The sequence below is a fragment of the Oncorhynchus keta genome, unplaced genomic scaffold (assembly GCF_023373465.1).
Source record: "Oncorhynchus keta strain PuntledgeMale-10-30-2019 unplaced genomic scaffold, Oket_V2 Un_contig_440_pilon_pilon, whole genome shotgun sequence".
Taxonomy (NCBI): domain Eukaryota; kingdom Metazoa; phylum Chordata; class Actinopteri; order Salmoniformes; family Salmonidae; genus Oncorhynchus; species Oncorhynchus keta.
The window spans coordinates 13,134-38,159 of NW_026287759.1; the positions used below are offsets into that span (position 1 = coordinate 13,134).

Sequence of the window (25,026 nt, forward strand, 5' to 3'; positions counted from 1 at the left end):
CCTCTCCTCTTGTGCTGACTTGTGCAGGGACGGCCTGCCCCTCAGTCCGAGGGGTAAGCCTTTGTGTCCTCTGCTCAATCTCCTCTTCTCTTGTGCAGGGACGACCTGCCCCTCAGTCCGAGGGGTAAGCCTTTGTGTCCTCTGCTCGATCTCCTCTTCTCTTGTGCTGACTTGTGCAGCCACGGCCTGCCCCTCAGTCCGAGGGCGAGCCGTTGTCAGATACCTACCCGTGTCCTCTGCGCGATCTCCTCTCCTCTTGTGCTGACTTGTGCAGGGACGGCCTGCCCCTCAGTCCGAGGGGTAAGCCTTTGTGTCCTCTGCTCAATCTCCTCTTCTCTTGTGCTGACTTGTGCAGCCACGGCCTGCCCCTCAGTCCGAGGGCGAGCCGTTGTCACATACCTACCCGTGTCCTCTGCGCGATCTCCTCTCCTCTTGTGCTGACTTGTGCAGGGACGGCCTGCCCCTCAGTCCGAGGGGTAAGCCTTTGTGTCCTCTGCTCGATCTCCTCTTCTCTTGTGCTGACTTGTGCAGCCACGGCCTGCCCCTCAGTCCGAGGGCGAGCCGTTGTCAGATACCTACCCGTGTCCTCTGCGCGATCTCCTCTCCTCTTGTGCTGACTTGTGCAGGGACGGCCTGCCCCTCAGTCCGAGGGGTAAGCCTTTGTGTCCTCTGCTCGATCTCCTCTTCTCTTGTGCTGACTTGTGCAGGGACGGCCTCCCCCTCAGTCCGAGGGGTAAGCCTTTGTGTCCTCTGCTCGATCTCATCTTCTCTTGTGCTGACTTGTGCAGCCACGGCCTGCCCCGCAGACCGAGGGCGAGCCGTTGTCACATACCTACCTGTGTCCTCTGCGCGATCTCCTCTCCTCTTGTGCTGACTTGTGCAGGGACGGCCTGCCCCTCAGTCCGAGGGCGAGCCGTTGTCAGATACCTACCCGTGTCCTCTGCGCGATCTCCTCTCCTCTTGTGCTGACTTGTGCAGGGACGGCCTGCCCCTCAGTCCGAGGGCGAGCCGTTGTCACATACCTACCTGTGTCCTCTGCGCGATCTCCTCTCCTCTTGTGCTGACTTGTGCAGCCACGGCCTGCCCCTCAGTCCGAGGGCGAGCCGTTGTCACATACCTACCTGTGTCCTCTGCGCGATCTCCTCTCCTCTTGTGCTGACTTGTGCAGGGACGGCCTGCCCCTCAGTCCGAGGGGTAAGCCTTTGTGTCCTCTGCTCGATCTCCTCTTCTCTTGTGCAGCCACGGCCTGCCCCTCAGTCCGAGGGCGAGCCGTTGTCAGATACCTACCTGTGTCCTCTGCGCGATCTCCTCTCCTCTTGTGCTGACTTGTGCAGGGACGGCCTGCCCCTCAGTCCGAGGGGTAAGCCTTTGTGTCCTCTGCTCGATCTCCTCTTCTCTTGTGCAGGGACGACCTGCCCCTCAGTCCGAGGGGTAAGCCTTTGTGTCCTCTGCGCGATCTCCTCTCCTCTTGTGCTGACTTGTGCAGGGACGGCCTGCCCCTCAGTCCGAGGGCGAGCCGTTGTCAGATACCTACCTGTGTCCTCTGCGCGATCTCCTCTCCTCTTGTGCTGACTTGTGCAGGGACGGCCTGCCCCTCAGTCCGAGGGGTAAGCCTTTGTGTCCTCTGCTCGATCTCCTCTTCTCTTGTGCAGGGACGACCTGCCCCTCAGTCCGAGGGGTAAGCCTTTGTGTCCTCTGCGCGATCTCCTCTCCTCTTGTGCTGACTTGTGCAGGGACGGCCTGCCCCTCAGTCCGAGGGGTAAGCCTTTGTGTCCTCTGCTCGATCTCCTCTTCTCTTGTGCTGACTTGTGCAGCCACGGCCTGCCCCTCAGTCTGAGGGCGAGCCGTTGTCAGATACCTACCTGTGTCCACTGCGCGATCTCCTCTCCTCTTGTGCTGACTTGTGCAGGGACGGCCTGCCCCTCAGTCCGAGGGGTAAGCCTTTGTGTCCTCTGCTCGATCTCCTCTTCTCTTGTGCTGACTTGTGCAGCCACGGCCTGCCCCTCAGTCCGAGGGCGAGCCGTTGTCAGATACCTACCTGTGTCCTCTGCGCGATCTCCTCTCCTCTTGTGCTGACTTGTGCAGGGACGGCCTGCCCCTCAGTCCGAGGGGTAAGCCTTTGTGTCCTCTGCTCGATCTCCTCTTCTCTTGTGCAGGGACGACCTGCCCCTCAGTCCGAGGGGTAAGCCTTTGTGTCCTCTGCGCGATCTCCTCTCCTCTTGTGCAGGGACGGCCTGCCCCTCAGTCCGAGGGCGAGCCGTTGTCAGATACCTACCTGTGTCCTCTGCGCGATCTCCTCTCCTCTTGTGCTGACTTGTGCAGGGACGGCCTGCCCCTCAGTCCGAGGGGTAAGCCTTTGTGTCCTCTGCTCGATCTCCTCTTCTCTTGTGCAGGGACGACCTGCCCCTCAGTCCGAGGGGTAAGCCTTTGTGTCCTCTGCGCGATCTCCTCTCCTCTTGTGCTGACTTGTGCAGGACGGCCTGCCCCTCAGTCCGAGGGGGTAAGCCTTTGTGTCCTCTGCTCGATCTCCTCTTCTCTTGTGCTGACTTGTGCAGCCACGGCCTGCCCCTCAGTCCGAGGGCGAGCCGTTGTCAGATACCTACCTGTGTCCACTGCGCGATCTCCTCTCCTCTTGTGCTGACTTGTGCAGGGACGGCCTGCCCCTCAGTCCGAGGGGTAAGCCTTTGTGTCCTCTGCTCGATCTCCTCTTCTCTTGTGCTGACTTGTGCAGCCACGGCCTGCCCCTCAGTCCGAGGGCGAGCCGTTGTCAGATACCTACCCGTGTCCTCTGCGCGATCTCCTCTCCTCTTGTGCTGACTTGTGCAGGGACGGCCTGCCCCTCAGTCCGAGGGGTAAGCCTTTGTGTCCTCTGCTCGATCTCCTCTTCTCTTGTGCTGACTTGTGCAGGGACGGCCTGCCCCTCAGTCCGAGGGGTAAGCCTTTGTGTCCTCTGCTCGATCTCATCTTCTCTTGTGCTGACTTGTGCAGCCACGGCCTGCCCCTCAGTCCGAGGGCGAGCCGTTGTCACATACCTACCTGTGTCCTCTGCGCGATCTCCTCTCCTCTTGTGCTGACTTGTGCAGGGACGGCCTGCCCCTCAGTCCGAGGGCGAGCCGTTGTCAGATACCTACCCGTGTCCTCTGCGCGATCTCCTCTCCTCTTGTGCTGACTTGTGCAGGGACGGCCTGCCCCTCAGTCCGAGGGCGAGCCGTTGTCACATACCTACCTGTGTCCTCTGCGCGATCTCCTCTCCTCTTGTGCTGACTTGTGCAGCCACGGCCTGCCCCTCAGTCCGAGGGCGAGCCGTTGTCAGTTACCTACCTGTGTCCTCTGCGCGATCTCCTCTCCTCTTGTGCTGACTTGTGCAGGGACGGCCTGCCCCTCAGTCCGAGGGGTAAGCCTTTGTGTCCTCTGCTCGATCTCCTCTCCTCTTGTGCTGACTTGTGCAGGGACGGCCTGCCCCTCAGTCCGAGGGGTAAGCCTTTGTGTCCTCTGCTCGATCTCCTCTTCTCTTGTGCTGACTTGTGCAGCCACGGCCTGCCCCTCAGTCCGAGGGCGAGCCGTTGTCAGATACCTACCTGTGTCCTCTGCGCGATCTCCTCTCCTCTTGTGCTGACTTGTGCAGGGACGGCCTGCCCCTCAGTCCGAGGGGTAAGCCTTTGTGTCCTCTGCTCGATCTCCTCTTCTCTTGTGCAGGGACGACCTGCCCCTCAGTCCGAGGGGTAAGCCTTTGTGTCCTCTGCGCGATCTCCTCTCCTCTTGTGCTGACTTGTGCAGGGACGGCCTGCCCCTCAGTCCGAGGGCGAGCCGTTGTCAGATACCTACCTGTGTCCTCTGCGCGATCTCCTCTCCTCTTGTGCTGACTTGTGCAGGGACGGCCTGCCCCTCAGTCCGAGGGGTAAGCCTTTGTGTCCTCTGCTCGATCTCCTCTTCTCTTGTGCAGGGACGACCTGCCCCTCAGTCCGAGGGGTAAGCCTTTGTGTCCTCTGCGCGATCTCCTCTCCTCTTGTGCTGACTTGTGCAGGGACGGCCTGCCCCTCAGTCCGAGGGGTAAGCCTTTGTGTCCTCTGCTCGATCTCCTCTTCTCTTGTGCTGACTTGTGCAGCCACGGCCTGCCCCTCAGTCTGAGGGCGAGCCGTTGTCAGATACCTACCTGTGTCCACTGCGCGATCTCCTCTCCTCTTGTGCTGACTTGTGCAGGGACGGCCTGCCCCTCAGTCCGAGGGGTAAGCCTTTGTGTCCTCTGCTCGATCTCCTCTTCTCTTGTGCTGACTTGTGCAGCCACGGCCTGCCCCTCAGTCCGAGGGCGAGCCGTTGTCAGATACCTACCTGTGTCCTCTGCGCGATCTCCTCTCCTCTTGTGCTGACTTGTGCAGGGACGGCCTGCCCCTCAGTCCGAGGGGTAAGCCTTTGTGTCCTCTGCTCGATCTCCTCTTCTCTTGTGCAGGGACGACCTGCCCCTCAGTCCGAGGGGTAAGCCTTTGTGTCCTCTGCGCGATCTCCTCTCCTCTTGTGCTGACTTGTGCAGGGACGGCCTGCCCCTCAGTCCGAGGGCGAGCCGTTGTCAGATACCTACCTGTGTCCTCTGCGCGATCTCCTCTCCTCTTGTGCTGACTTGTGCAGGGACGGCCTGCCCCTCAGTCCGAGGGGTAAGCCTTTGTGTCCTCTGCTCGATCTCCTCTTCTCTTGTGCAGGGACGACCTGCCCCTCAGTCCGAGGGGTAAGCCTTTGTGTCCTCTGCGCGATCTCCTCTCCTCTTGTGCTGACTTGTGCAGGGACGGCCTGCCCCTCAGTCCGAGGGGCGAGCCGTTGTCGGTTACCTACCTGTGTCCTCTGTGCGATCTCCTCTCCTCTTGTGCTGACTTGTGCAGGGACGGCATGCCCCTCAGTCCGAGGGGTAAGCCTTTGTGTCCTCTGCTCGATCTCCTCTTCTCTTGTGCTGACTTGTGCAGGGACGACCTGCCCCTCAGTCCGAGGGGTAAGCCTTTGTGTCCTCTGCTCGATCTCCTCTCCTCTTGTGCTGACTTGTGCAGGGACGGCCTGCCCCTCAGTCCGAGGGGTAAGCCTTTGTGTCCTCTGCTCGATCTCCTCTTCTCTTGTGCTGACTTGTGCAGCCACGGCCTGCCCCTCAGTCCGAGGGCGAGCCGTTGTCAGATACCTACCTGTGTCCACTGCGCGATCTCCTCTCCTCTTGTGCTGACTTGTGCAGGGACGGCCTGCCCCTCAGTCCGAGGGGTAAGCCTTTGTGTCCTCTGCTCGATCTCCTCTTCTCTTGTGCTGACTTGTGCAGCCACGGCCTGCCCCTCAGTCCGAGGGCGAGCCGTTGTCAGATACCTACCTGTGTCCTCTGCGCGATCTCCTCTCCTCTTGTGCTGACTTGTGCAGGGACGGCCTGCCCCTCAGTCCGAGGGGTAAGCCTTTGTGTCCTCTGCTCGATCTCCTCTTCTCTTGTGCAGGGACGACCTGCCCCTCAGTCCGAGGGGTAAGCCTTTGTGTCCTCTGCGCGATCTCCTCTCCTCTTGTGCTGACTTGTGCAGGGACGGCCTGCCCCTCAGTCCGAGGGCGAGCCGTTGTCAGATACCTACCTGTGTCCTCTGCGCGATCTCCTCTCCTCTTGTGCTGACTTGTGCAGGGACGGCCTGCCCCTCAGTCCGAGGGGTAAGCCTTTGTGTCCTCTGCTCGATCTCCTCTTCTCTTGTGCAGGGACGACCTGCCCCTCAGTCCGAGGGGTAAGCCTTTGTGTCCTCTGCGCGATCTCCTCTCCTCTTGTGCTGACTTGTGCAGGGACGGCCTGCCCCTCAGTCCGAGGGGTAAGCCTTTGTGTCCTCTGCTCGATCTCCTCTTCTCTTGTGCTGACTTGTGCAGCCACGGCCTGCCCCTCAGTCCGAGGGCGAGCCGTTGTCAGATACCTACCTGTGTCCACTGCGCGATCTCCTCTCCTCTTGTGCTGACTTGTGCAGGGACGGCCTGCCCCTCAGTCCGAGGGGTAAGCCTTTGTGTCCTCTGCTCGATCTCCTCTTCTCTTGTGCTGACTTGTGCAGCCACGGCCTGCCCCTCAGTCCGAGGGCGAGCCGTTGTCAGATACCTACCTGTGTCCTCTGCGCGATCTCCTCTCCTCTTGTGCTGACTTGTGCAGGGACGGCCTGCCCCTCAGTCCGAGGGGTAAGCCTTTGTGTCCTCTGCTCGATCTCCTCTTCTCTTGTGCTGACTTGTGCAGCCACGGCCTGCCCCTCAGTCCGAGGGCGAGCCGTTGTCAGATACCTACCTGTGTCCACTGCGCGATCTCCTCTCCTCTTGTGCTGACTTGTGCAGGGACGGCCTGCCCCTCAGTCCGAGGGGTAAGCCTTTGTGTCCTCTGCTCGATCTCCTCTTCTCTTGTGCTGACTTGTGCAGCCACGGCCTGCCCCTCAGTCCGAGGGCGAGCCGTTGTCAGATACCTACCTGTGTCCACTGCGCGATCTCCTCTCCTCTTGTGCTGACTTGTGCAGGGACGGCCTGCCCCTCAGTCCGAGGGGTAAGCCTTTGTGTCCTCTGCTCGATCTCCTCTTCTCTTGTGCAGGGACGACCTGCCCCTCAGTCCGAGGGGTAAGCCTTTGTGTCCTCTGCTCAATCTCCTCTTCTCTTGTGCAGGGACGACCTGCCCCTCAGTCCGAGGGGTAAGCCTTTGTGTCCTCTGCTCGATCTCCTCTTCTCTTGTGCAGGGACGACCTGCCCCTCAGTCCGAGGGGTAAGCCTTTGTGTCCTCTGCTCAATCTCCTCTTCTCTTGTGCAGGGACGACCTGCCCCTCAGTCCGAGGGGTAAGCCTTTGTGTCCTCTGCTCGATCTCCTCTTCTCTTGTGCTGACTTGTGCAGCCACGGCCTGCCCCTCAGTCCGAGGGCGAGCCGTTGTCAGATACCTACCTGTGTCCTCTGCGCGATCTCCTCTCCTCTTGTGCTGACTTGTGCAGGGACGGCATGCCCCTCAGTCCGAGGGGTAAGCCTTTGTGTCCTCTGCTCGATATCCTCTTCTCTTGTGCAGGGACGGCCTGCCCCTCAGTCCGAGGGGTAAGCCTTTGTGTCCTCTGCTCGATCTCCTCTCCTCTTGTGCTGACTTGTGCAGGGACGGCATGCCCCTCAGTCCGAGGGGTAAGCCTTTGTGTCCTCTGCTCGATCTCCTCTTCTCTTGTGCAGGGTCGGCCTGCCCCTCAGTCCGAGGGGCGAGCCGTTGTCGGTTACCTACCTGTGTCCTCTGCGCGATCTCCTCTCCTCTTGTGCTGACTTGTGCAGGGACGGCATGCCCCTCAGTCCGAGGGGTAAGCCTTTGTGTCCTCTGCTCGATCTCCTCTTCTCTTGTGCAGGGACGGCCTGCCCCTCAGTCCGAGGGGTAAGCCTTTGTGTCCTCTGCTCGATCTCCTCTTCTCTTGTCGAGGGCGAGCCGTTGTCAGATACCTACCTGTGTCCTCTGCGCGATCTCCTCTCCTCTTGTGCTGACTTGTGCAGGGACGGCCTGCCCCTCAGTCCGAGGGGTAAGCCTTTGTGTCCTCTGCTCAATCTCCTCTTCTCTTGTGCAGGGACGACCTGCCCCTCAGTCCGAGGGGTAAGCCTTTGTGTCCTCTGCTCGATCTCCTCTTCTCTTGTCGAGGGCGAGCCGTTGTCAGATACCTACCTGTGTCCTCTGCGCGATCTCCTCTCCTCTTGTGCTGACTTGTGCAGGGACGGCCTGCCCCTCAGTCCGAGGGGTAAGCCTTTGTGTCCTCTGCTCAATCTCCTCTTCTCTTGTGCAGGGACGACCTGCCCCTCAGTCCGAGGGTAAGCCTTTGTGTCCTCTGCTCGATCTCCTCTTCTCTTGTCGAGGGCGAGCCGTTGTCAGATACCTACCTGTGTCCTCTGCGCGATCTCCTCTCCTCTTGTGCTGACTTGTGCAGGGACGGCCTGCCCCTCAGTCCGAGGGGTAAGCCTTTGTGTCCTCTGCTCAATCTCCTCTTCTCTTGTGCAGGGACGACCTGCCCCCTCAGTCCGAGGGTAAGCCTTTGTGTCCTCTGCTCGATCTCCTCTTCTCTTGTGCAGGGTCGGCCTGCCCCTCAGTCCGAGGGCGAGCCGTTGTCGGTTACCTACCTGTGTCCTCTGCGCGATCTCCTCTCCTCTTGTGCTGACTTGTGCAGGGACGGCCTGCCCCTCAGTCCGAGGGGTAAGCCTTTGTGTCCTCTGCTCGATCTCCTCTTCTCTTGTGCAGGGACGACCTGCCCCTCAGTCCGAGGGGTAAGCCTTTGTGTCCTCTGCTCGATCTCCTCTTCTCTTGTGCAGGGACGACCTGCCCCTCAGTCCGAGGGGTAAGCCTTTGTGTCCTCTGCTCGATCTCCTCTTCTCTTGTGCAGGGACGACCTGCCCCTCAGTCCGAGGGGTAAGCCTTTGTGTCCTCTGCTCGATCTCCTCTTCTCTTGTGCAGGGACGACCTGCCCCTCAGTCCGAGTGGTAAGCCTTTGTGTCCTCTGCTCGATCTCCTCTTCTCTTGTGCTGACTTGTGCAGCCACGGCCTGCCCCTCAGTCCGAGGGCGAGCCGTTGTCAGATACCTACCTGTGTCCTCTGCGCGATCTCCTCTCCTCTTGTGCTGACTTGTGCAGGGACGGCCTGCCCCTCAGTCCGAGGGGTAAGCCTTTGTGTCCTCTGCTCGATCTCCTCTTCTCTTGTGCAGGGACGGCCTGCCCCTCAGTCCGAGGGGTAAGCCTTTGTGTCCTCTGCTCGATCTCCTCTCCTCTTGTGCTGACTTGTGCAGGGACGGCCTGCCCCTCAGTCCGAGGGGTAAGCCTTTGTGTCCTCTGCTCGATATCCTCTTCTCTTGTGCAGGGACGGCCTGCCCCTCAGTCCGAGGGGTAAGCCTTTGTCGGTTACCTACCTGTGTCCTCTGCGCGATCTCCTCTCCTCTTGTGCTGACTTGTGCAGGGACGGCCTGCCCCTCAGTCCGAGGGGTAAGCCTTTGTGTCCTCTGCTCGATCTCCTCTCCTCTTGTGCTGACCTGCCCCTCAGTCCGAGGGGTAAGCCTTTGTGTCCTCTGCTCGATCTCCTCTTCTCTTGTCGAGGGCGAGCCGTTGTCAGATACCTACCTGTGTCCTCTGCGCGATCTCCTCTCCTCTTGTGCTGACTTGTGCAGGGACGGCCTGCCCCTCAGTCCGAGGGGTAAGCCTTTGTGTCCTCTGCTCAATCTCCTCTTCTCTTGTGCTGACCTGCCCCTCAGTCCGAGGGGTAAGCCTTTGTGTCCTCTGCTCGATCTCCTCTTCTCTTGTCGAGGGCGAGCCGTTGTCAGATACCTACCTGTGTCCTCTGCGCGATCTCCTCTCCTCTTGTGCTGACTTGTGCAGGGACGGCCTGCCCCTCAGTCCGAGGGGTAAGCCTTTGTGTCCTCTGCTCAATCTCCTCTTCTCTTGTGCAGGGACGACCTGCCCCCTCAGTCCGAGGGGTAAGCCTTTGTGTCCTCTGCTCGATCTCCTCTTCTCTTGTGCTGACTTGTGCAGCCACGGCCTGCCCCTCAGTCCGAGGGCGAGCCGTTGTCAGATACCTACCTGTGTCCTCTGCGCGATCTCCTCTCCTCTTGTGCTGACTTGTGCAGGGACGGCCTGCCCCTCAGTCCGAGGGGTAAGCCTTTGTGTCCTCTGCTCAATCTCCTCTTCTCTTGTGCAGGGACGACCTGCCCCTCAGTCCGAGTGGTAAGCCTTTGTGTCCTCTGCTCGATCTCCTCTTCTCTTGTGCTGACTTGTGCAGCCACGGCCTGCCCCTCAGTCCGAGGGCGAGCCGTTGTCAGATACCTACCTGTGTCCTCTGCGCGATCTCCTCTCCTCTTGTGCTGACTTGTGCAGGGACGGCCTGCCCCTCAGTCCGAGGGGTAAGCCTTTGTGTCCTCTGCTCGATCTCCTCTTCTCTTGTGCTGACTTGTGCAGCCACGGCCTGCCCCTCAGTCCGAGGGCGAGCCGTTGTCAGATACCTACCCGTGTCCTCTGCGCGATCTCCTCTCCTCTTGTGCTGACTTGTGCAGGGACGGCCTGCCCCTCAGTCCGAGGGGTAAGCCTTTGTGTCCTCTGCTCAATCTCCTCTTCTCTTGTGCTGACTTGTGCAGCCACGGCCTGCCCCTCAGTCCGAGGGCGAGCCGTTGTCACATACCTACCCGTGTCCTCTGCGCGATCTCCTCTCCTCTTGTGCTGACTTGTGCAGGGACGGCCTGCCCCTCAGTCCGAGGGGTAAGCCTTTGTGTCCTCTGCTCGATCTCCTCTTCTCTTGTGCTGACTTGTGCAGCCACGGCCTGCCCCTCAGTCCGAGGGCGAGCCGTTGTCAGATACCTACCCGTGTCCTCTGCGCGATCTCCTCTCCTCTTGTGCTGACTTGTGCAGGGACGGCCTGCCCCCCTCAGTCCGAGGGTAAGCCTTTGTGTCCTCTGCTAGATCTCCTCTTCTCTTGTGCTGACTTGTGCAGGGACGGCCTGCCCCTCAGTCCGAGGGCGAGCCGTTGTCACATACCTACCTGTGTCCTCTGCGCGATCTCCTCTCCTCTTGTGCTGACTTGTGCAGCCACGGCCTGCCCCTCAGTCCGAGGGCGAGCCGTTGTCACATACCTACCCGTGTCCTCTGCGCGATCTCCTCTCCTCTTGTGCTGACTTGTGCAGGGACGGCCTGCCCCTCAGTCCGAGGGGTAAGCCTTTGTGTCCTCTGCTCGATCTCCTCTTCTCTTGTGCTGACTTGTGCAGCCACGGCCTGCCCCTCAGTCCGAGGGCGAGCCGTTGTCAGATACCTACCCGTGTCCTCTGCGCGATCTCCTCTCCTCTTGTGCTGACTTGTGCAGGGACGGCCTGCCCCTCAGTCCGAGGGGTAAGCCTTTGTGTCCTCTGCTAGATCTCCTCTTCTCTTGTGCTGACTTGTGCAGGGACGGCCTGCCCCTCAGTCCGAGGGCGAGCCGTTGTCACATACCTACCTGTGTCCTCTGCGCGATCTCCTCTCCTCTTGTGCTGACTTGTGCAGCCACGGCCTGCCCCTCAGTCCGAGGGCGAGCCGTTGTCACATACCTACCTGTGTCCTCTGCGCGATCTCCTCTCCTCTTGTGCTGACTTGTGCAGGGACGGCCTGCCCCTCAGTCCGAGGGCGAGCCGTTGTCAGATACCTACCCGTGTCCTCTGCGCGATCTCCTCTCCTGTTGTGCTGACTTGTGCAGCCACGGCCTGCCCTCAGTCCGAGGGCGAGCCGTTGTCAGATACCTACCTGTATCCTCTGCGCGATCTCCTCTTCTCTTGTGCTGACTTGTGCAGCCACGGCCTGCCCCTCAGTCCGAGGGCGAGCCGTTGTCAGATACCTACCCGTGTCCTCTGCGCGATCTCCTCTCCTGTTGTGCTGACTTGTGCAGCCACGGCCTGCCCTCAGTCCGAGGGCGAGCCGTTGTCAGATACCTACCTGTATCCTCTGCGCGATCTCCTCTTCTCTTGTGCTGACTTGTGCAGCCACGGCCTGCCCCTCAGTCCGAGGGCGACCCGTTGTCAGATACCTACCCGTGTCCTCTGCGCGATCTCCTCTCCTGTTGTGCTGACTTGTGCAGCCACGGCCTGCCCTCAGTCCGAGGGCGAGCCGTTGTCAGATACCTACCTGTATCCTCTGCGCGATCTCCTCTTCTCTTGTGCTGACTTGTGCAGCCACGGCCTGCCCCTCAGTCCGAGGGCGAGCCGTTGTCAGATACCTACCCGTGTCCTCTGCGCGATCTCCTCTCCTCTTGTGCTGACTTGTGCAGCCACGGCCTGCCCTCAGTCCGAGGGCGAGCCGTTGTCAGATACCTACCCGTGTCCTCTGCGCGATCTCCTCTCCTCTTGTGCTAACTTGTGCAGGGACGGCCTGCCCCTCAGTCCGAGGGGTAAGCCTTTGTGTCCTCTGCTCGATCTCCTCTTCTCTTGTGCTGACTTGTGCAGCCACGGCCTGCCCCTCAGTCCGAGGGCGAGCCGTTGTCAGATACCTACCCGTGTCCTCTGCGCGATCTCCTCTCCTGTTGTGCTGACTTGTGCAGCCACGGCCTGCCCTCAGTCCGAGGGCGAGCCGTTGTCAGATACCTACCTGTGTCCTCTGCGCGATCTCCTCTCCTCTTGTGCTGACATTCTCTTCTCCTTTGCTGACTTGTGCAGTGTCGGCCTGCCCCTCAGTCTGAGGGCGAGCCGTTGTCAGATACCTACCCGTGTCCTCTGCGCGATCTCCTCTCCTCTTGTGCTGACTTGTGCAGGGACGGCCTGCCCCTCAGTCCGAGGGGTAAGCCTTTGTGTCCTCTGCTCGATCTCCTCTTCTCTTGTGCTGACTTGTGCAGGGACGGCCTGCCCCTCTGTGTCCTCAGTCCGAGGGGTAAGCCTTTGTGTCCTCTGCTCGATCTCATCTTCTCTTGTGCTGACTTGTGCAGCCACGGCCTGCCCCTCAGTCCGAGGGCGAGCCGTTGTCACATACCTACCTGTGTCCTCTGCGCGATCTCCTCTCCTCTTGTGCTGACTTGTGCAGGGACGGCCTGCCCCTCAGTCCGAGGGCGAGCCGTTGTCACATACCTACCTGTGTCCTCTGCGCGATCTCCTCTCCTCTTGTGCTGACTTGTGCAGGGACGGCCTGCCCCTCAGTCCGAGGGCGAGCCGTTGTCAGATACCTACCCGTGTCCTCTGCGCGATCTCCTCTCCTGTTGTGCTGACTTGTGCAGCCACGGCCTGCCCTCAGTCCGAGGGCGAGCCGTTGTCAGATACCTACCTGTATCCTCTGCGCGATCTCCTCTTCTCTTGTGCTGACTTGTGCAGCCACGGCCTGCCCCTCAGTCCGAGGGCGAGCCGTTGTCAGATACCTACCCGTGTCCTCTGCGCGATCTCCTCTCCTGTTGTGCTGACTTGTGCAGCCACGGCCTGCCCTCAGTCCGAGGGCGAGCCGTTGTCAGATACCTACCTGTATCCTCTGCGCGATCTCCTCTTCTCTTGTGCTGACTTGTGCAGCCACGGCCTGCCCCTCAGTCCGAGGGCGAGCCGTTGTCAGATACCTACCCGTGTCCTCTGCGCGATCTCCTCTCCTGTTGTGCTGACTTGTGCAGCCACGGCCTGCCCTCAGTCCGAGGGCGAGCCGTTGTCAGATACCTACCCGTATCCTCTGCGCGATCTCCTCTTCTCTTGTGCTGACTTGTGCAGCCACGGCCTGCCCCTCAGTCCGAGGGCGAGCCGTTGTCAGATACCTACCCGTGTCCTCTGCGCGATCTCCTCTCCTCTTGTGCTGACTTGTGCAGCCACGGCCTGCCCTCAGTCCGAGGGCGAGCCGTTGTCAGATACCTACCTGTATCCTCTGCGCGATCTCCTCTTCTCTTGTGCTGACTTGTGCAGGGACGGCCTGCCCCTCAGTCCGAGGGCGAGCCGTTGTCAGATACCTACCCGTGTCCTCTGCGCGATCTCCTCTCCTCTTGTGCTAACTTGTGCAGGGACGGCCTGCCCCTCAGTCCGAGGGGTAAGCCTTTGTGTCCTCTGCTCGATCTCCTCTTCTCTTGTGCTGACTTGTGCAGCCACGGCCTGCCCTCAGTCCGAGGGCGAGCCGTTGTCAGATACCTACCTGTGTCCTCTGCGCGATCTCCTCTCCTCTTGTGCTGACATTCTCTTCTCCTTTGCTGACTTGTGCAGTGTCGGCCTGCCCCTCAGTCTGAGGGCGAGCCGTTGTCAGATACCTACCCGTGTCCTCTGCGCGATCTCCTCTCCTGTTGTGCTGACTTGTGCAGCCACGGCCTGCCCTCAGTCCGAGGGCGAGCCGTTGTCAGATACCTACCTGTATCCTCTGCGCGATCTCCTCTTCTCTTGTGCTGACTTGTGCAGCCACGGCCTGCCCCTCAGTCCGAGGGCGAGCCGTTGTCAGATACCTACCCGTGTCCTCTGCGCGATCTCCTCTCCTCTTGTGCTGACTTGTGCAGCCACGGCCTGCCCTCAGTCCGAGGGCGAGCCGTTGTCATATACCTACCTGTGTCATCTGCGCGATCTCCTCTTCTCTTGTGCTGACTTGTGCAGCCACGGCCTGCCCTCAGTCCGAGGGCGAGCCGTTGTCAGATACCTACCTGTATCCTCTGCGCGATCTCCTCTTCTCTTGTGCTGACTTGTGCAGGGACGGCCTGCCCCTCAGTCCGAGGGCGAGCCGTTGTCAGATACCTACCCGTGTCCTCTGCGCGATCTCCTCTCCTCTTGTGCTGACTTGTGCAGGGACGGCCTGCCCCTCAGTCCGAGGGGTAAGCCTTTGTGTCCTCTGCTCAATCTCCTCTTCTCTTGTGCTGACTTGTGCAGCCACGGCCTGCCCCTCAGTCCGAGGGCGAGCCGTTGTCACATACCTACCCGTGTCCTCTGCGCGATCTCCTCTCCTCTTGTGCTGACTTGTGCAGGACGGCCTGCCCCTCAGTCCGAGGGGTAAGCCTTTGTGTCCTCTGCTCGATCTCCTCTTCTCTTGTGCAGCCACGGCCTGCCCCTCAGTCCGAGGGGCGAGCCGTTGTCAGATACCTACCCGTGTCCTCTGCGCGATCTCCTCTCCTCTTGTGCTGACTTGTGCAGGGACGGCCTGCCCCTCAGTCCGAGGGGTAAGCCTTTGTGTCCTCTGCTCGATCTCCTCTTCTCTTGTGCTGACTTGTGCAGCCACGGCCTGCCCCTCAGTCCGAGGGCGAGCCGTTGTCAGATACCTACCTGTGTCCTCTGCGCGATCTCCTCTCCTCTTGTGCTGACTTGTGCAGGGACGGCCTGCCCCTCAGTCCGAGGGGTAAGCCTTTGTGTCCTCTGCTCGATCTCCTCTTCTCTTGTGCAGGGACGACCTGCCCCTCAGTCCGAGGGGTAAGCCTTTGTGTCCTCTGCGCGATCTCCTCTCCTCTTGTGCTGACTTGTGCAGGGACGGCCTGCCCCTCAGTCCGAGGGCGAGCCGTTGTCAGATACCTACCTGTGTCCTCTGCGCGATCTCCTCTCCTCTTGTGCTGACTTGTGCAGGGACGGCCTGCCCCTCAGTCCGAGGGGTAAGCCTTTGTGTCCTCTGCTCGATCTCCTCTTCTCTTGTGCAGGGACGACCTGCCCCTCAGTCCGAGGGGTAAGCCTTTGTGTCCTCTGCGCGATCTCCTCTCCTCTTGTGCTGACTTGTGCAGGGACGGCCTGCCCCTCAGTCCGAGGGGTAAGCCTTTGTGTCCTCTGCTCGATCTCCTCTTCTCTTGTGCTGACTTGTGCAGCCACGGCCTGCCCCTCAGTCTGAGGGCGAGCCGTTGTCAGATACCTACCTGTGTCCACTGCGCGATCTCCTCTCCTCTTGTGCTGACTTGTGCAGGGACGGCCTGCCCCTCAGTCCGAGGGGTAAGCCTTTGTGTCCTCTGCTCGATCTCCTCTTCTCTTGTGCTGACTTGTGCAGCCACGGCCTGCCCCTCAGTCCGAGGGCGAGCCGTTGTCAGATACCTACCTGTGTCCTCTGCGCGATCTCCTCTCCTCTTGTGCTGACTTGTGCAGGACGGCCTGCCCCTCAGTCCGAGGGGTAAGCCTTTGTGTCCTCTGCTCGATATCCTCTTCTCTTGTGCAGGGACGACCTGCCCCTCAGTCCGAGGGGTAAGCCTTTGTGTCCTCTGCTCGATCTCCTCTCCTCTTGTGCTGACTTGTGCAGGGACGGCATGCCCCTCAGTCCGAGGGGTAAGCCTTTGTGTCCTCTGCTCGATCTCCTCTTCTCTTGTGCTGACTTGTGCAGCGACGGCATGCCCCTCAGTCCGAGGGGCGAGCCGTTGTCGGTTACCTACCTGTGTCCTCTGCGCGATCTCCTCTCCTCTTGTGCTGACTTGTGCAGGGACGGCCTGCCCCTCAGTCCGAGGGGTAAGCCTTTGTGTCCTCTGCTCGATCTCCTCTTCTCTTGTGCAGGGACGGCCTGCCCCTCAGTCCGAGGGGTAAGCCTTTGTGTCCTCTGCTCGATCTCCTCTCCTCTTGTGCTGACTTGTGCAGGGACGGCCTGCCCCTCAGTCCGAGGGCGAGCCGTTGTCAGTTACCTACCTGTGTCCTCTGCGCGATCTCCTCTCCTCTTGTGCTGACTTGTGCAGGGACGGCCTGCCCCTCAGTCCGAGGGGTAAGCCTTTGTGTCCTCTGCTCGATCTCCTCTTCTCTTGTGCAGGGACGGCCTGCCCCTCAGTCCGAGGGGTAAGCCTTTGTGTCCTCTGCTCGATCTCCTCTCCTCTTGTGCTGACTTGTGCAGGGACGGCATGCCCCTCAGTCCGAGGGGTAAGCCTTTGTGTCCTCTGCTCGATCTCCTCTTCTCTTGTGCTGACTTGTGCAGCCACGGCCTGCCCTCAGTCTGAGGGCGAGCCGTTGTCAGATACCTACCTGTGTCCACTGCGCGATCTCCTCTCCTCTTGTGCTGACTTGTGCAGGGACGGCCTGCCCCTCAGTCCGAGGGGTAAGCCTTGTGTCCTCTGCTCGATCTCCTCTTCTCTTGTGCTGACTTGTGCAGCCACGGCCTGCCCCTCAGTCCGAGGGCGAGCCGTTGTCAGATACCTACCTGTGTCCTCTGCGCGATCTCCTCTCCTCTTGTGCTGACTTGTGCAGGGACGGCCTGCCCCTCAGTCCGAGGGGTAAGCCTTTGTGTCCTCTGCTCGATCTCCTCTTCTCTTGTGCAGGGACGACCTGCCCCTCAGTCCGAGGGGTAAGCCTTTGTGTCCTCTGCGCGATCTCCTCTCCTCTTGTGCTGACTTGTGCAGGGACGGCCTGCCCCTCAGTCCGAGGGCGAGCCGTTGTCAGATACCTACCTGTGTCCTCTGCGCGATCTCCTCTCCTCTTGTGCTGACTTGTGCAGGGACGGCCTGCCCTCAGTCCGAGGGGTAAGCCTTTGTGTCCTCTGCTCGATCTCCTCTTCTCTTGTGCAGGGACGACCTGCCCCTCAGTCCGAGGGGTAAGCCTTTGTGTCCTCTGCTCGATCTCCTCTCCTCTTGTGCAGGGACGGCCTGCCCCTCAGTCCGAGGGCGAGCCGTTGTCGGTTACCTACCTGTGTCCTCTGCGCGATCTCCTCTCCTCTTGTGCTGACTTGTGCAGGGACGGCCTGCCCCTCAGTCCGAGGGGTAAGCCTTTGTGTCCTCTGCTCGATCTCCTCTTCTCTTGTGCAGGGACGACCTGCCCCTCAGTCCGAGGGGTAAGCCTTTGTGTCCTCTGCGCGATCTCCTCTCCTCTTGTGCTGACTTGTGCAGGGACGGCCTGCCCCTCAGTCCGAGGGGTAAGCCTTTGTGTCCTCTGCTCGATCTCCTCTTCTCTTGTGCTGACTTGTGCAGCCACGGCCTGCCCCTCAGTCCGAGGGCGAGCCGTTGTCAGATACCTACCTGTGTCCACTGCGCGATCTCCTCTCCTCTTGTGCTGACTTGTGCAGGGACGGCCTGCCCCTCAGTCCGAGGGGTAAGCCTTTGTGTCCTCTGCTCGATCTCCTCTTCTCTTGTGCTGACTTGTGCAGCCACGGCCTGCCCCTCAGTCCGAGGGCGAGCCGTTGTCAGATACCTACCCGTGTCCTCTGCGCGATCTCCTCTCCTCTTGTGCTGACTTGTGCAGGACGGCCTGCCCCTCAGTCCGAGGGGTAAGCCTTTGTGTCCTCTGCTCGATCTCCTCTTCTCTTGTGCTGACTTGTGCAGGGACGGCCTGCCCCTCAGTCCGAGGGGTAAGCCTTTGTGTCCTCTGCTCGATCTCATCTTCTCTTGTGCTGACTTGTGCAGCCACGGCCTGCCCCTCAGTCCGAGGGCGAGCCGTTGTCACATACCTACCTGTGTCCTCTGCGCGATCTCCTCTCCTCTTGTGCTGACTTGTGCAGGGACGGCCTGCCCCTCAGTCCGAGGGCGAGGGTCAGATACCTACCCGTGTCCTCTGCGCGATCTCCTCTCCTCTTGTGCTGACTTGTGCAGGGACGGCCTGCCCCTCAGTCCGAGGGCGAGCCGTTGTCACATACCTACCTGTGTCCTCTGCGCGATCTCCTCTCCTCTTGTGCTGACTTGTGCAGCCACGGCCTGCCCCTCAGTCCGAGGGCGAGCCGTTGTCACATACCTACCTGTGTCCTCTGCGCGATCTCCTCTCCTCTTGTGCTGACTTGTGCAGGGACGGCCTGCCCCTCAGTCCGAGGGGTAAGCCTTTGTGTCCTCTGCGCGATCTCCTCTCCTCTTGTGCTGACTTGTGCAGGGACGGCCTGCCCCTCAGTCCGAGGGGTAAGCCTTTGTGTCCTCTGCTCGATCTCCTCTTCTCTTGTGCTGACTTGTGCAGCCACGGCCTGCCCCTCAGTCCGAGGGCGAGCCGTTGTCAGATACCTACCTGTGTCCTCTGCGCGATCTCCTCTCCTCTTGTGCTGACTTGTGCAGGACGGCCTGCCCCTCAGTCCGAGGGGTAAGCCTTTGTGTCCTCTGCTCGATCTCCTCTTCTCCTGTGCAGGGACGACCTGCCCCTCAGTCCGAGGGGTAAGCCTTTGTGTCCTCTGCTCGATCTCCTCTTCTCTTGTGCAGGGTCGGCCTGCCCCTCAGTCCGAGGGGCGAGCCGTTGTCGGTTACCTACCTGTGTCCTTTGTGCGATCTCCTCTCCTCTTGTGCTGACTTGTGCAGGGACGGCATGCCCCTCAGTCCGAGGGGTAAGCCTTTGTGTCCTCTGCTCGATATCCTCTACTCTTGTGCAGGGACGGCCTGCCCCTCAGTCCGAGGGGTAAGCCTTTGTGTCCTCTGCTCGATCTCCTCTCCTCTTGTGCTGACTTGTGCAGGGACGGCATGCCCCTCAGTCCGAGGGGTAAGCCTTTGTGTCCTCTGCTCGATCTCCTCTTCTCTTGTGCTGACTTGTGCAGCCACGGCCTGCCCCTCAGTCTGAGGGCGAGCCGTTGTCAGATACCTACCTGTGTCCACTGCGCGATCTCCTCTCCTCTTGTGCTGACTTGTGCAGGGACGGCCTGCCCCTCAGTCCGAGGGGTAAGCCTTTGTGTCCTCTGCTCGATCTCCTCTTCTCTTGTGCTGACTTGTGCAGCCACGGCCTGCCCCTCAGTCCGAGGGCGAGCCGTTGTCAGATACCTACCTGTGTCCTCTGCGCGATCTCCTCTCCTCTTGTGCTGACTTGTGCAGGGACGGCCTGCCCCTCAGTCCGAGGGGTAAGCCTTTGTGTCCTCTGCTCGATCTCCTCTTCTCTTGTGCAGGGACGACCTGCCCCTCAGTCCGAGGGGTAAGCCTTTGTGTCCTCTGCGCGATCTCCTCTCCTCTTGTGCTGACTTGTGCAGGGACGGCCTGCCCCTCAGTCCGAGGGCGAGCCGTTGTCAGTTACCTACCTGTGTCCTCTGCGCGATCTCCTCTCCTCTTGTGCTGACTTGTGCAGGGACGGCCTGCCCCTCAGTCCGAGGGGTAAGCCTTTGTGTCCTCTGCTCGATCTCCTCTTCTCTTGTGCAGGGACGGCCTGCCCCTCAGTCCGAGGGGTAAGCCTTTGTGTCCTCTGCTCGATCTCCTCTCCTCTTGTGCAGGGTCGGCCTGCCCCTCAGTCCGAGGGGCGAGCCGTTGTCGGTTACCTACCTGTGTCCTCTGCGCGATCTCCTCTCCTCTTGTGCTGACTTGTGCAGGGACGGCCTGCCCCTCAGTCCGAGGGGTAAGCCTTTGTGTCCTCTGCTCGATCTCCTCTTCTCTTGTGCAGGGACGACCTGCCCCTCAGTCCGAGGGGTAAGCCTTTGTGTCCTCTGCTCGATCTCCTCTTCTCTTGTGCTGACTTGTGCAGGGTCGGCCTGCCCCTCAGTCCGAGGGGCGAGCCGTTGTCGGTTACCTACCTGTGTCCTCTGCGCGATCTCCTCTCCTCTTGTGCTGACTTGTGCAGGGACGGCCTGCCCCTCAGTCCGAGGGGTAAGCCTTTGTGTCCTCTGCTCGATCTCCTCTCCTCTTGTGCTGACTTGTGCAGGGACGGCCTGCCCCTCAGTCCGAGGGCGAGCCGTTGTCAGATACCTACCTGTGTCCTCTGCGCGATCTCCTCTCCTCTTGTGCTGACTTGTGCAGGGACGGCCTGCCCCTCAGTCCGAGGGGTAAGCCTTTGTGTCCTCTGCTCGATCTCCTCTTCTCTTGTGCAGGGACGACCTGCCCCTCAGTCCGAGGGGTAAGCCTTTGTGTCCTCTGCGCGATCTCCTCTCCTCTTGTGCTGACTTGTGCAGGGACGGCCTGCCCCTCAGTCCGAGGGCGAGCCGTTGTCAGATACCTACCTGTGTCCTCTGCGCGATCTCCTCTCCTCTTGTGCTGACTTGTGCAGGGACGGCCTGCCCCTCAGTCCGAGGGGTAAGCCTTTGTGTCCTCTGCTCGATCTCCTCTTCTCTTGTGCAGGGACGACCTGCCCCTCAGTCCGAGGGGTAAGCCTTTGTGTCCTCTGCGCGATCTCCTCTCCTCTTGTGCTGACTTGTGCAGGGACGGCCTGCCCCTCAGTCCGAGGGGTAAGCCTTTGTGTCCTCTGCTCGATCTCCTCTTCTCTTGTGCTGACTTGTGCAGCCACGGCCTGCCCCTCAGTCCGAGGGCGAGCCGTTGTCAGATACCTACCTGTGTCCACTGCGCGATCTCCTCTCCTCTTGTGCTGACTTGTGCAGGGACGGCCTGCCCCTCAGTCCGAGGGGTAAGCCTTTGTGTCCTCTGCTCGATCTCCTCTTCTCTTGTGCTGACTTGTGCAGCCACGGCCTGCCCTCAGTCCGAGGGCGAGCCGTTGTCAGATACCTACCTGTGTCCTCTGCGCGATCTCCTCTCCTCTTGTGCTGACTTGTGCAGGGACGGCCTGCCCCTCAGTCCGAGGGGTAAGCCTTTGTGTCCTCTGCTCGATCTCCTCTTCTCTTGTGCTGACTTGTGCAGCCACGGCCTGCCCCTCAGTCCGAGGGCGAGCCGTTGTCAGATACCTACCTGTGTCCACTGCGCGATCTCCTCTCCTCTTGTGCTGACTTGTGCAGGGACGGCCTGCCCCTCAGTCCGAGGGGTAAGCCTTTGTGTCCTCTGCTCGATCTCCTCTTCTCTTGTGCTGACTTGTGCAGCCACGGCCTGCCCCTCAGTCCGAGGGCGAGCCGTTGTCAGATACCTACCTGTGTCCACTGCGCGATCTCCTCTCCTCTTGTGCTGACTTGTGCAGGGACGGCCTGCCCTCAGTCCGAGGGGTAAGCCTTTGTGTCCTCTGCTCGATCTCCTCTTCTCTTGTGCAGGACGACCTGCCCCTCAGTCCGAGGGGTAAGCCTTTGTGTCCTCTGCTCAATCTCCTCTTCTCTTGTGCAGGGGACGACCTGCCCCTCAGTCCGAGGGGTAAGCCTTTGTGTCCTCTGCTCGATCTCCTCTTCTCTTGTGCAGGGACGACCTGCCCCTCAGTCCGAGGGTAAGCCTTTGTGTCCTCTGCTCAATCTCCTCTTCTCTTGTGCAGGGACGACCTGCCCCTCAGTCCGAGGGGTAAGCCTTTGTGTCCTCTGCTCGATCTCCTCTTCTCTTGTGCTGACTTGTGCAGCCACGGCCTGCCCCTCAGTCCGAGGGCGAGCCGTTGTCGGTTACCTACCTGTGTCCTTTGTGCGATCTCCTATCCTCTTGTGCTGACTTGTGCAGGGACGGCATGCCCCTCAGTCCGAGGGGTAAGACTTTGTGTCCTCTGCTCGATATCCTCTACTCTTGTGCAGGGACGGCCTGCCCCTCAGTCCGAGGGGAAAGCCTTTGTGTCCTCTGCTCGATCTCCTCTCCTCTTGTGCTGACTTGTGCAGGGACGGCACGCCCCTCAGTCCGAGGGGTAAGCCTTTGTGTCCTCTGCTCGATATCCTCTTCTCTTGTGCAGGGACGGCCTGCCCCTCAGTCCGAGGGCGAGCCGTTGTCGGTTACCTACCTGTGTCCTCTGCGCGATCTCCTCTCCTCTTGTGCTGACTTGTGCAGGGACGGCCTGCCCCTCAGTCCGAGGGGTAAGCCTTTGTGTCCTCTGCTCAATCTCCTCTTCTCTTGTGCAGGGACGACCTGCCCCTCAGTCCGAGGGGTAAGCCTTTGTGTCCTCTGCTCGATCTCCTCTTCTCTTGTCGAGGGCGAGCCGTTGTCAGATACCTACCTGTGTCCTCTGCGCGATCTCCTCTCCTCTTGTGCTGACTTGTGCAGGGACGGCCTGCCCCTCAGTCCGAGGGGTAAGCCTTTGTGTCCTCTGCTCAATCTCCTCTTCTCTTGTGCAGGGACGACCTGCCCCTCAGTCCGAGGGGTAAGCCTTTGTGTCCTCTGCTCGATCTCCTCTTCTCTTGTCGAGGGCGAGCCGTTGTCAGATACCTACCTGTGTCCTCTGCGCGATCTCCTCTCCTCTTGTGCTGACTTGTGCAGGGACGGCCTGCCCCTCAGTCCGAGGGGTAAGCCTTTGTGTCCTCTGCTCAATCTCCTCTTCTCTTGTGCAGGGACGACCTGCCCCTCAGTCCGAGGGGTAAGCCTTTGTGTCCTCTGCTCGATCTCCTCTTCTCTTGTCGAGGGCGAGCCGTTGTCAGATACCTACCTGTGTCCTCTGCGCGATCTCCTCTCCTCTTGTGCTGACTTGTGCAGGGACGGCCTGCCCCTCAGTCCGAGGGGTAAGCCTTTGTGTCCTCTGCTCAATCTCCTCTTCTCTTGTGCAGGGACGACCTGCCCCTCAGTCCGAGGGGTAAGCCTTTGTGTCCTCTGCTCGATCTCCTCTTCTCTTGTGCTGACTTGTGCAGCCACGGCCTGCCCCTCAGTCCGAGGGCGAGCCGTTGTCAGATACCTACCTGTGTCCTCTGCGCGATCTCCTCTCCTCTTGTGCTGACTTGTGCAGGGACGGCCTGCCCCTCAGTCCGAGGGGTAAGCCTTTGTGTCCTCTGCTCAATCTCCTCTTCTCTTGTGCAGGGACGACCTGCCCCTCAGTCCGAGTGGTAAGCCTTTGTGTCCTCTGCTCGATCTCCTCTTCTCTTGTGCTGACTTGTGCAGCCACGGCCTGCCCCTCAGTCCGAGGGCGAGCCGTTGTCAGATACCTACCTGTGTCCTCTGCGCGATCTCCTCTCCTCTTGTGCTGACTTGTGCAGGGACGGCCTGCCCCTCAGTCCGAGGGGTAAGCCTTTGTGTCCTCTGCTCGATCTCCTCTCCTATTGTGCTGACTTGTGCAGCCACGGCCTGCCCTCAGTCCGAGGGCGAGCCGTTGTCAGATACCTACCCGTGTCCTCTGCGCGATCTCCTCTCCTCTTGTGCTGACTTGTGCAGGGACGGCCTGCCCCTCAGTCCGAGGGGTAAGCCTTTGTGTCCTCTGCTCAATCTCCTCTTCTCTTGTGCTGACTTGTGCAGCCACGGCCTGCCCCTCAGTCCGAGGGCGAGCCGTTGTCACATACCTACCCGTGTCCTCTGCGCGATCTCCTCTCCTCTTGTGCTGACTTGTGCAGGGACGGCCTGCCCCTCAGTCCGAGGGGTAAGCCTTTGTGTCCTCTGCTCGATCTCCTCTTCTCTTGTGCTGACTTGTGCAGCCACGGCCTGCCCCTCAGTCCGAGGGCGAGCCGTTGTCAGATACCTACCCGTGTCCTCTGCGCGATCTCCTCTCCTCTTGTGCTGACTTGTGCAGGACGGCCTGCCCCTCAGTCCGAGGGGTAAGCCTTTGTGTCCTCTGCTAGATCTCCTCTTCTCTTGTGCTGACTTGTGCAGGGGACGGCCTGCCCCTCAGTCCGAGGGCGAGCCGTTGTCACATACCTACCTGTGTCCTCTGCGCGATCTCCTCTCCTCTTGTGCTGACTTGTGCAGCCACGGCCTGCCCCTCAGTCCGAGGGCGAGCCGTTGTCACATACCTACCTGTGTCCTCTGCGCGATCTCCTCTCCTCTTGTGCTGACTTGTGCAGGGACGGCCTGCCCCTCAGTCCGAGGGCGAGCCGTTGTCAGATACCTACCCGTGTCCTCTGCGCGATCTCCTCTCCTGTTGTGCTGACTTGTGCAGCCACGGCCTGCCCTCAGTCCGAGGGCGAGCCGTTGTCAGATACCTACCTGTATCCTCTGCGCGATCTCCTCTTCTCTTGTGCTGACTTGTGCAGCCACGGCCTGCCCCTCAGTCCGAGGGCGAGCCGTTGTCAGATACCTACCCGTGTCCTCTGCGCGATCTCCTCTCCTGTTGTGCTGACTTGTGCAGCCACGGCCTGCCCTCAGTCCGAGGGCGAGCCGTTGTCAGATACCTACCTGTATCCTCTGCGCGATCTCCTCTCCTGTTGTGCTGACTTGTGCAGCCACGGCCTGCCCTCAGTCCGAGGGCGAGCCGTTGTCAGATACCTACCTGTATCCTCTGCGCGATCTCCTCTTCTCTTGTGCTGACTTGTGCAGCCACGGCCTGCCCCTCAGTCCGAGGGCGAGCCGTTGTCAGATACCTACCCGTGTCCTCTGCGCGATCTCCTCTCCTCTTGTGCTGACTTGTGCAGCCACGGCCTGCCCTCAGTCCGAGGGCGAGCCGTTGTCAGATACCTACCCGTGTCCTCTGCGCGATCTCCTCTCCTCTTGTGCTAACTTGTGCAGGACGGCCTGCCCCTCAGTCCGAGGGGTAAGCCTTTGTGTCCTCTGCTCGATCTCCTCTTCTCTTGTGCTGACTTGTGCAGCCACGGCCTGCCCCTCAGTCCGAGGGCGAGCCGTTGTCAGATACCTACCCGTGTCCTCTGCGCGATCTCCTCTCCTGTTGTGCTGACTTGTGCAGCCACGGCCTGCCCTCAGTCCGAGGGCGAGCCGTTGTCAGATACCTACCTGTGTCCTCTGCGCGATCTCCTCTCCTCTTGTGCTGACATTCTCTTCTCCTTTGCTGACTTGTGCAGTGTCGGCCTGCCCCTCAGTCTGAGGGCGAGCCGTTGTCAGATACCTACCCGTGTCCTCTGCGCGATCTCCTCTCCTCTTGTGCTGACTTGTGCAGGGACGGCCTGCCCCTCAGTCCGAGGGGTAAGCCTTTGTGTCCTCTGCTCGATCTCCTCTTCTCTTGTGCTGACTTGTGCAGGGACGGCCTGCCCCTCAGTCCGAGGGGTAAGCCTTTGTGTCCTCTGCTCGATCTCATCTTCTCTTGTGCTGACTTGTGCAGCCACGGCCTGCCCCTCAGTCCGAGGGCGAGCCGTTG

At 60.6% G+C, this 25,026-nt stretch overlaps 1 long non-coding RNA gene across 2 annotated transcripts; it reads right to left on the minus strand.

The window, feature by feature from the left end:
• Positions 1-250: 250 nt before the first annotated feature.
• LOC127924670 (uncharacterized) lies at positions 251-20,622 on the minus strand. Of its 2 annotated transcripts, none has more exons than XR_008118551.1 (4): positions 20,170-20,622; positions 14,911-15,414; positions 6,709-6,897; positions 251-281 (listed from the first exon to the last, which is right to left on the minus strand). It is a non-coding gene; the product is annotated as an uncharacterized LOC127924670 (long non-coding RNA). The 2 variants fall into 2 exon arrangements; XR_008118552.1 differs by having other exon boundaries at positions 254-281; positions 6,567-6,897.
• Between the last annotated feature and the right edge of the window lie 4,404 nt (positions 20,623-25,026).